Source organism: Eupeodes corollae, chromosome 1 (genome assembly GCF_945859685.1).
Source record: "Eupeodes corollae chromosome 1, idEupCoro1.1, whole genome shotgun sequence".
Lineage (NCBI taxonomy): Eukaryota > Metazoa > Arthropoda > Insecta > Diptera > Syrphidae > Eupeodes > Eupeodes corollae.
Window position 1 is genome coordinate 273223347 of NC_079147.1, and position 11881 is coordinate 273235227.

At 32.5% G+C, this 11881-nt stretch overlaps 1 non-coding gene across 1 annotated transcript; it reads left to right on the forward strand.

Annotated features, from left to right (window-relative positions):
• The first annotated feature begins 3980 nt into the window (after positions 1–3980).
• Trnat-ugu (transfer RNA threonine (anticodon UGU)) lies at positions 3981–4052 on the forward strand. Its single transcript has one exon. It is a non-coding gene; the product is annotated as a tRNA-Thr (tRNA).
• The last annotated feature ends 7829 nt before the right edge of the window (positions 4053–11881 follow it).

Below are 11881 nucleotides of genomic sequence, written 5' to 3' on the forward strand. Positions count from 1 at the left end.
TTTGTATAGTTTATATGTGAAGATTTTGTTTCATTGAGTTTGATACGCCATTTTTCGGTCCAAGCTCTCACTGTGTCGACGGCATTTTGTAGTTTTACTGCTGCCTCAGAGACACATTTGTCGGGTACCAAAATTGCGGTATCATCTGCAAAAGTGGCCATTATGGTGTGATTACCAACTGGAATATCACTAGTGTATAGTAAATACAGGGTAGGACCTAGGACTCTTCCTTGTGGTACACCGGCATCTATTTTCTTCGATTCCGAGTATTCTTGATCGTGCCTTACTCTTAACAATTGGTCTGAGATATACGATTTTAATATTTCAAAGTACTGCCTAGGAAGATCCCTTTTGCAGTTTGTACTCAAGTCCCTCATGCCAAACCTTTTCAAAAGCTTGAGCAACATCTAAGAAAATAGCTGAACATATTCTATTGCTTTTTCTATTACATCCGATATTCTATGAACTTGGTCTATCGTGGAATTTTTATTTCTAAAGCCAAAGTGATGGTTTATTATTATTCTGACAGATCTTCCTTCAGTTGTACCAATTTTTAAATACAAAAATCTGGCTATTGCGGATCGTTTTGTTGACAATTTCTCACTGCACTATATTTATGGAATACCAAAAAAACGTGCTTATTGAAGTGATTTTTACTTGCGACGCATAGGAGCTATACGTTTAAAAATTTGTATCAAACATGACATTACGATGGTAGACAAATCGAAAAAAGTGGGTCCACCTATTCCGTCCGTCCGTCTGTGTGTCCTGGGCCCCTACAGCTTCTATCATTGTGCCGATTGAAATTAAGGTTTTCAGCCGATTAGCTTAAGGTTTTTTTTTTATTATTTAATTACTAAAAATAACAGCAGTCGCAATACAATTTGTTTGGTTTAAAATAGAAAATCCTAATTTTTTCAAAAATGAACCGATACATTTTTTTAAAACTTTCTCCAATTTGTTTTTTCATCCGGCTTCTTTCTACAACAAATACGTATTTTGGTATTGCTCCGAAGGGTACCCCTCATAGATCCGTTAACTAATCGACCGATTTCAATAATCTTCTCTTTTAGGCTACCAAAAATTGAGCCCAAAAAAACTACGTCAAAAAAAAGCCAAACAATTCTTTCTTATTTTTTGGGTTTTTGAATTTTGTTTGCGTTTTTCGCTTTAACAGAAATGACAACAAAAAAGATTATACCTACTCGTTTTGGAAAAAAGCTAAGTTTCAAAACAATTTCTTACATTTCTACGTGAAAGCAATAAAACCATCTAAACTATTGTGTTTTGCTCTATATATGGCATATTTAGAAATATGTTGGAATCTTGGAATGCTTTCATAATTATGTAGAAAGTCGACCAAATTGAATAGTTAGACTATACTTTGCAGGACAACAGCGTTCTAAAATAAATTAATATAGCCTTTGAGATGTGTACATTTGAGGTTAAGATGCACATTATGTTATTTAAATTTTGTTAGCCTAATTTAATTAAAAATTAAATTAAAAACTCGTCTATATGTTAAACATGTGACCCCCTGATTAAAAGTCTCGATCCGCCCTTGGTCATCAATGGCCAGCCTATTTACCTGACCTAACCTAGTGCCTATAATTACAGAACCCATACCATTCTGTTTATCCAAATTATATTACTTTTCACCTAAAGTGCAGCCTTCCAACACCAAAAACACCTTCGAAAGCATATATTAAAATTCTGTGTTAATTTATTTCAAGAAGTTAAGAAACAAGTTCTTTTGGAAAAAAGGATTCACCTGGAGTCATTAACAATTATATTTTTAATATCTCAAAACATTTCAAGTAGATATAAATATTATATAAAGATATATTACGCTTATTATGTAGACACAGTGTGAGCACTAGGAAAGGGAGGGAGGGGTTGAAAGGAGATGTCGATGCACATTGGTTTTGAATTCCTAAATATTGCAACAGCTGGGAAAGACAGAGTGTGGCAAGGTATTCCACATTCGCATAGTACGGCTAAAGAACGAATCTCTTTACTTGATAGTACGACCGACGATGGGCGTTTTTTGCGACATCTCGTATGTGGTTGTTTTACAAAAGGTGGTTGGTGCTACACATACCAAGAATATCGAGATGTTCAGTGTCCTCGATGCAAGTGCCGTTTATGGATAATGGCAGGGGGGTTAATTTCGCTTTAACGATACACGACAGCATTGCTTTTTTGAAGCATTTAATTCCACGCGGTTTCTTATTCCCCATTGTACAATGCTGTTTAGGTCGGAATTTAATGAGCTTATCATATTTTGTCGTTGCAGTGTGAATCTGAAAACGAATATGAAAAGCTAAGAGTACTATCGTCAGCGAAACAATGTATTGGATTAGATGTTGCAGACAGGAGATCATGGGGCACACCAGCATTTATTTTGTGGTTTTCAGACTTCAATCCATCCAATACAACTTGTATTGAACGATTCGAAAGGTAATTACTAATCCAATGAAGGAGGGATTCAGGCAAACCGAAAGCACGCATTTTCGATAAGAGAGCCTGATGCCAAACCCTATCAAATGCTTTTGAAATATCTAGTGCAATAATCTTACTTTCTCCAAAACTATGTAAAGATTTGTTCCACTGTTCGGTGAGATGAACCATGAGATCACCAGTGGACCTATTGCTACGAAAGCCATACTGTCGGTCATTAAGAAGCTTCCGTTCTTCAAGATATTTCTTGAGCTGATAATTAATCAGCGTTTCCATGACCTTGGAAAGAAGGGACGTAAGTGCAATCGGTCGATAATTAGACGGTGAGGAAGATTCGCCGTTTTTGGGAATGATTGGACAAATGCGGTTTTCCATCCGCTCGGAACGAGACCTGGGGAGTAGGACAGGTGAAAAAGCTTACGCAGTGGTTTTGCCAGCGATGAAGAACACCTCTTCAGAACAATAGCGGGGATACCATCCGGACCAGCAGATTTATGTATGTTAAGATCTTTTAGGACTCTCGCTACAGTACGAGTGCGAAAAAAGATTTGCCCCATAAAATCATTAACTCGATCAAGTACAGGCGGAGTCATAACACTCACTGGCAGCGTTGAATTGGCGGCGAACTGCCTAGCAAAGAGATTTGCTTTCTCTTAAGAGCTAACAAGTTGAGTGTCATTCACAACTAGCGTAGGAACCGTGGAAGAGGAAGAATTCCTCCTAATTTTTACAAATGACCAACAATTTGTACTGCCTTTGGGACATTGCAGTATTTTTTGCCGTAATTTTTGGTCATGTAAAAATTTGGTCTGTCGAATATGGGCGTTGCAGGCCTTCCTGGCTTGCTTGAACTTATTCCTGTTTTCTTCAGTTGGATTGGCTTTAAAACAGCATAATCTTACCTTCTTGACCCTAATAACCTCTTTACAGCTCGCATCGAACCATGCGTTTTCCTTAGGTCTATTGCTTTTAACCCTATTCTGTATAAAAGTCCTCATTCCCAGGACAATCAAACTTGTGATCATATCAGCGCTGTACAATAAATATCCAAAAAAAGCTAATTTAGTCCAAAACCTTAAAGTAAGTACAAGTGGTACTATGCATTAAAAAGCTAATAAAATAAAATGTTCTTGGGCGTATACGCACTATTTTAAAGTAATTTTTAAATTCTCCTCCATTTTACGTTTTGCTCACTAAACATACAATTTCTAAATGAACATTTTTTTTTTTTTTTTTAAATTAGTTTCGTGCAATAAAAATCTATGAGTTCATAATTCAATAATTTTATAAAAATATATAGTTTCAGTTTAAATTTATTGCTGGTAATATGCGATATGTTCTTCTTTTCACATATTTTAAGTAAGTATTGCGGTTAGTATTTAATTTTGATGGCATTTTATGCATCTGTGTTACAACTTTCTAAATTATTTCTTTATAGGTGTCTATTTATAACTTCAAGATGATATTAAGATGATTCTAATAGAACCTCGAAACTTGGTTTTGTCAACGAATTTTCATCGGCCTCTTTAGCTCAGTGGCAGAGCACTGGTCTTGTAAACCAGGGGTCGTGAGTTCAATCCTCACAGGAGGCAATGCATTATTTTTTAATTATTTTTATTGTTTGTATCTAATAGAATTATTTGCATACATTATAATGTATAAAGATAATTATCTTATCAGTTATTACGATTAAAGTATATACCGAAAACATGTTTAAATGTTTTTCTTACAAAATCTTAGACAAAATTATACAGTGTCAAAATAGAAGATTGTGTTATTTTCTATATTCTTCCATATTTAATATGATTATAATAATTTATTGTGATAAAGTTGAGAATACTTTATTTTAATTTAATTTTTCGATTGAAGTTTTTATAAATATTTTGTTTGTTTCATGAGGCCTGTAACAAGACATCTTACAAACCTTTTGTATTTATTTGATTGAAAGACAAAACATTCATTTATTAATAATATCAACTTTTATATAAAAAAAAGAGGCTGGTATGCGACCCACACTAATAACTTCCCATCCGTCTGTCAATTTGTCTTGTTTAAAACTTTGTCTATATGTACTCGTATCAATTTTTACCAAATTGGCGTACTATTTTTTGTAGATTTTATTTTTTATGAAAAAACGGAATGTTGGATTTTTATATACAAACTACTGAATATCGAACAATATTTTTTGTGAAATAAAATAAGTTTGAAGGCAATATTTTTAATTTTTGAAAAGTCGAAAATCAATTTTTACCAACTTTTATACATTTTTTTAGGTTTTTATTTTTTGTAAAAAAACTGTCTATTCGATTTTTCTCAAAATTTTACCAGATGCAACAACATTATCCTTCGTTGCACAAAATTGTTTTGGAGATTAAATCGTATTGTGTTCGTAAAATTTTGGAGGTGACACATTTTTTTTCAGTTTTCTTATTTATAAAAAGAACCGATATAGGGATTTTTTTCAAAAAATATATTTCTTTAAAATCACGTCACAATATATTATATAAAATTTAATTCAAGTCCCTAGCGTTTTTGGTTCGTAAGATATTTAGGGTTAACCAAAATTATCACCTTTTTTTCAAACTGCTATGGTAAAAAAACCACCGACGCAATTTTCTTGAGAGCCCTTTCTGCATCTTTTTGCCTTATAATCTGTATAACAAAATTTATTTGAAATCGATATCTTTTCTGGTTCTTGAGCTATGGATGACGAAAAAAACGTCGCCAACGTACGGACGTACGAACGCACAGACATCTTTCTAAAAATCTTTTATTTCGACTCTAGGGACCTTGAAACTTCGAGAAATGTAAACATTTTCAATTTGACAAATCGGACCCATTACAATAACTTCCTATGGGAAGTTAAAAAGTTAAAATTTAATCGTTTTTAATTAAGGGAAATTTTAAGTAAAAAGTGTAAAATTGTGTCGTTTGTCTCTGTTCTGCAAAATTGCACCCTCTATACAAAAATTATGTAGATAGTATGTGGTCTTATTTTTTTAGTGCACTGTTCGGGATGTTAAGATTTTTATGTGACCTATATAGTAACGGGTACTCCGTTTTACGGTTTCAAAACTATAGGGCTGGAATTCGAATTCTGTCAAACTAAGTTCTTAAACCAATTTTTTGTCAGGTGAAGTTTTGACATTGACGAAAATGCACAACGTATAACCATTGTTAAAGCCTACTACAAACATAGTAAAATAAAAAAATCTGGATACAAAATAACTATCACGTCGAAAATTTTACAAACAAAAAATGATTTTATCTCCAAAATAATTGCATGCAACGATGAACGGCGTTTTTGACGTCTGGTAAAATTTAAAGAAAAACCAAATTGATAATTTTTGACTTAAATCTTTTAAAAAAATAAAGATTTTGACTTCAAGCTAATTTCATTCTTAAGAAAATATTGTGTTCGGCATTCAATACATGTTTTTTATAATAATCCAAAAATCATTTTTTGTTCATAAAAAATTAAAATCTATAAAAAATAGTACGCAAAATTGGTAAAAATTGTATGTTCTATTCTCGATATCTCGTAATTAAACGAAGGTATAGCCTTAAATGTGTGAAACATTTTCTTAGAAAAATTCAATCTGTATTTTTTATACAACAGATTTTGAAATCAAAGTATAAAATCAGATTTGCGATGAATTGCAGAATCAGATTCGTCTAGATTATGCATTTATATTTTATTTACTTCGAAGCGCAGGAGAAAATAGTTAAACGTAAAGTTCGAAAGTTGTTAACAAATAAATGTATCTTTGACTAATAACGCTGCTTTGGAAGTAGAAAGTTGAACTAAGATATCGCTCTTAAAAAAAAATATTGAAAAATAAAACCTTACATCCAGTTTTTAAATTTAAAAAGCCTTCCTCGATTTATAAGAAAATTATGTTCCAAAAATCGGCCACTGTCAAGGTAATATAAACATATTTCTGCACAAAATAAGTATTTATCTTAAAATCTAGAGTCACATGTCTGGCAAACAAAAATTGCTATCAAGAAAATACACAACCAAAACTGTCTGATTCAGATTTACAAAACATTAAATCAATTGTTGTATCTTCTCTACAAACTTACTTCCAGATGATTTTAATTTACCACACATTGACTGGATTTCACCCGAAGACGAATCCTACCTTGAAGCCTCTCCTTCTTCTTCACAAATGGAACTATCTCTTCTCGATAAAGTCCTTCTTACTAACTTAATACTAGCAAACAAGCTGTATTAAAAACTCAAAAAATCGAATTCTCGATTTAGTCTTTTCTTCTGAAGCTGTTAGCTGTTACTAATATTGACAAATATCACCCCCCTTTGGACATTTATTTTTGACTTAAGTAATCACCTTACTAATCACAGTAATTCTTTTGATTACTTATATAATTTTGATTTCAGAAGAGCCAATTTCCAGCAGTTGTCTGAAGATTTAACCATTTCTGGAATTGCTGATACACTAGCATTTTCTAACATTGACGAGCAGTTTCAACTTTTTAAAGGATCCTTAATTATTGTTTTGAAAAAAATGTACCGATAAAGAAATCAAGAAATACAAACTTTAGCCATCCTTGGTACACAAAAGAATTGCGTTTACTGCGTAACAAAAGAAATAAGGCATGGAAAACGTATCTCAAAACTCTGTCTCCAGTCAACTTTTTATGTTGAACTCTTTAACTCTAATTTTTTAAATGCTTGTTATGTTACTGATATGGGCACCTTTTTGAAAGAGAATCCTAAAAAATTTTGGAATTTTGTAAACTCAAAGAAAAAATCAAACAAGAACCTTTCGTTAGATAAAACTTTTGATATCTGTAACGCTTTCGCAACGAATTTCCGTGAGTCATTTGTTAATAGCCCTCAAAGCTAAACTTAAGGCTCTTGGTTTTCCACAATTTTTCTTAGCTTGGATTAAGTCATACCTTGAAAACAGATCCTGCGAGGTAAGATTTAGAAATTGTCATTCTGAACCTTTTGTTGCTCAATATAGTGTTCCCCAGGGAAGCCATCTTGGCCCTTTTCTGTTCATCCTGTCTATTAACGATGTATCGTCATGTCTGCGCTCAAGTGAACTTCTCATTTTTGCTGACGATATGAAGATTTTCAAAATAATAAAGTCCACTCATGATCGTATTCTTTTACAAGCCGACATTGATAGTTTCACATTTTGGTGTGGGAAAAATAGCCTTTTACTCAACCCTTTAAAATTCCAGACTATAACTTTCACTAAAAAACTAATCAGTAACATATTTGACTGCACGTATATCACAGCAAAAACTCTGTCGTGTCTGCACATTTAAGGATTTAGGTGTACATTTCTGTTCTTGCTTGGTTTTATAAAACGCTGGGCAAAGGAGTTCAATGATCCCTATGTTACCCTTTCTTTGTATAATTGCCATGTTAGTCCTCATCTTGAATATGCTTCGCAGGTATGGACTCCCTGTTACGAAATTCATAGAAAACGTATTGAATCAATTCAACATAATTTCATTCGCTTTGCCCTAAAAGGTCTTCCCTGGGAAGATCCCTATGATCTGCCTCCCTATGAACATCGTATTCTACTTCTTCAAATGCAATCTCTCCATCAAAGGCGTGTTAATAATGACTTAGTATTTTTTCATCAACTTATTAATGGTGAAATTATTGGCTATCTTGTGTACATTTGAATTACCGGGGCGGAACTCATCACCTGCGCACATTTGATTTTATACATATTGACTTCCATAGAACTATATAATATATATAACTTAAACTGTTCAAAGATAGATTTAAATTTAAATAAGGTGGGATTAAAATCATTGTTTAGCACCAGTGCTCCACTATCGTAAACGTTCTCATTTTATTTTTTGTTCTGTAATAGTTAAGTACTAATTTTGTTTTACATTTGTATTATTTTTTACTAACAACTAACACATGCACTTATGATGAGTCTCTGATCGGCGTTTGACGCTTGCTATAAGCTTACTACTTTCTGAAATTCTGAAGTGTAAAAAAAAAACTAAGCTGGCATTAGCAATTACTAACCTAGCTACCAAAGAAGACATGGGTAAGCTTAACAACGAAACACCGGCACAAGTGAAATTACTTTGAAAATGCTTAAAAATACATACCAGCTGAAAGATACAGGTGTCTTTCTGCAACGCGATCTTTCCAAGAAAATGCAATTAAAACAACGTATTCTTCTACACTATATAGAAAAATAATAAGACATTTTAAACCAAATAGTTTGGTTCAAATAAAAAATAACGCCATTCTATTCGTCGTTTAGAAACATGGAAAGAATACAAGTATTAGGGAGTTTTACTAATTCCAACACTGAATTATAGGAAGTATCTTGTAGAAAAAGAAACAACTTCACAAAGCCTATAATAAGTGATACTTAGAAGAAGAAAATATAATATTTTCTAATATTTAAGATGGAGTCGTGAAATCTTCGCTTTGTTATGCGGCACAAATATGGGATATGCAAAAATACGAGGAAATTGGAAAAGTTTTAAGGAAATGTCTTAAAAAAAATATTAAATATTCGCTTAACCGCACCATACTATTCAATTTATTTGAAAACAGGCCTATCAAAACTTTTTACTTTAAGTCTAAAGTTACAGGTTGATTATTTAATTTAAGTGCTTGGGCTACGGGAAACTCAGTTATGTAAGATAATGCTGCTCTACAAAATTTGGAGTAAGGACTGGTGGATGACGAAAACTTAAAAAATTTACCAAAATAAGATGATTGAAAATGCCCTTCAATCGGAGAGCAGATTACTCTATAGTCATCTAAATTTTAACTTGTGTGACAAGAACTATTTCCAAGATTCTCTCTCCTATATAAAGATCTTTCCGTAATCAAGATGCCAACATCTTTATTTAAATGGAAAACCATACAACAGAAGCTTTGACCAATTTTTTTAATTTATATAACTTGAGAGCTAAAGAAGATTGCTTTCATTTTATCAGTGTTTTTACCGGCTAAGAAGAGTATGCTTTAGTAAACCATCCCTTTCAGTACAGGAAATGATTTAAATTTTAAAAGGATCACATTGGACGAACTTTGTCATTTGTCAAATTTATCAGAGCCACTACAGAATGCGTAAGGTAACGGAATATATAAAATTTATAACGATTTCTTGCAATAAACTAATATTTGAATTTAAAGATTTGAATTTGTATCTTTTATTGAGGGAAGAAAAAGCGTGACGGAATGTGGCCAACATTCTTATTTGAAAAAATGCACTATCGAAATTTGTCATTGTTGATTACGGTGCTGTTTGAAATTATGAGAATTCAGTGAGCACCTACAATTGTAGACAGATAGATAGATCGCACCTCCGGTGCAATAATGACGTAAATGCAATTTTCTTAAATGTTCAGGAATCACGGTTAAAGTTTCTTACTTATTGAAATACTATATCGCCCTAAAATAGGCCTACAGAATCGACTTCAAGAGTCCTAAAAATAGCTGACTATTCAGTGAGTTAGAGTTCATATTCTTACCTTTTATATCTTTCACCTGTTTCTTTTTTGAGCTTGTGAAGGGTTTAACTATTGTGGAACACAAGGTACATTAAGACTTTGTTGCTCCGAAAAATTTTATAGTTTAAACTTTTGTGTCAAACAAAAAAGTGGACTCTTTTGGGCACTAGCAAAGATACAATCTCGTCAATTTTACCAAGGATAAAACTTGACATTTGGGACATTATGGCGTTCTTAACTCAATTTCAGACAAAATTGCGAGATATTCTTTGTTCTGTGTTTACAATTTTGATATTTACATAGTTAAACATGACATAGACTGTCGTCTGCCTGAGGAGCGTTATTATTTACATTTTGTAATTTAGTAATTTGATATATTAAAACATAATTATTATTATTATTATTTTTTTTTTAATTTTTAATATAATAATAAGAATAAATACTGTTAGATTAGTCCAAACAAATTTTTAGTACTTTTAGATTAGAAATCAAAATAATTTACGTAATTTTATATTAGAACAAATTTGAGAGGACTTTCAATATAATTAAAAACATAGTAAGGGCTTTTAGATTAGTCAAATCAAATTAAAAATGTATTCTGTAAACGGATTCTTATGCATGTAATTGGTTTCAATCAAAAGTGTTCATCGATGTTTCGGGCTCTGTATTTTATAGCTTATTTGTAGAATTCGAAAAGGCGTATCCAGTTCGCGCCATTCAGACAGTTCATAACCTCTTCAACTTGCAGAAAGCTGGGACAAGCGCTTACGAAATGTAACACATAACCTCGTAACGATGGGGTCTAAAGTTTAGTCTGATCAGTTCTCCTCTTATCTTAAATATGAAACCATTGGTAGAATTGTTATATTCGCTGGTGAAATAGTTTCTGTCGTTAAGATTTAATACGCACTTTGAATAATATTGCCTTTCCATTGATGAGCGAGCTTTTTCAATATGCGCATCCCTTTCATTCTCATCAGTGGCGGATTTTACTTGGTAAAGCATCTTCTTCAATTGAACCGCATTCATACTTCAATTCATCTAACAAGTTCCAATCTTTTCCAAAGAGTTTTTTTGTTACCCTCACAATGTAGTCAACAGCAAGTTTAAGGGTTGAAATAAACAGTGACGGAAGACCAGTTTCCAAATAATACATATATATTGGGGCATTTATCGGCAGAAAGAATATTTTCCTTAAGAAAAAACGTAATATGTTTTCAACAATCTCATACTTCTGTACTCCCCATACCTGCGCACCATAAAACATTATAGCTTGGGCAGTAGCATAAACACTCTATATTTTAAGTCAGTCGCTATTAGCCTGTTACTATAAATTCTTTTCCACATATTGCCGATTTAGCATTATTTGGTTTGCTTTTAAGATGTTTTTCTAATTTTAAATTGAGAGTGAACTCTGTTCCTAAATAAATATAAGACTTAACTACGCCTATAAAGTGTTTTCGCCATATTTTCATTGCTCGTCTCTCGCGCACAGTTTTGCCAGACCCATTCTTAAAAAACAGACGTTTTGATTTCTCCGGATTAACTTCTAGATTCCACACTTGGCAATATTCTTCCAGTTAATTGATCATCAACTTTAGAGCAGTCAGTGACTTCGCAAGAATGACAATGTCATCGGCATACATGATCACTTTAAACCGTTAGTTAGCAAACTCCACTCCACAATTGAGATACTCAACCAAATCATCTAAAAAATGTGCAAATAACAAGGGACTTAGATTACAGCCTTGTATCACTCCTTGGTTCTCTTCAATCCTCTCTGATTTTTCTTTTCCATTATAAATGTATGCTATGGCGTTTTGGTAGAGTTTTTTTAATAATGTTGACACTTCTAGGTTAAATAACTTGTATAGTAAAGCATGTCTATTGATAGAATCAGAAGCTGCTTTGAAATCTACAAAAAAGTTTTTTTTATTTTGGTGGAGTT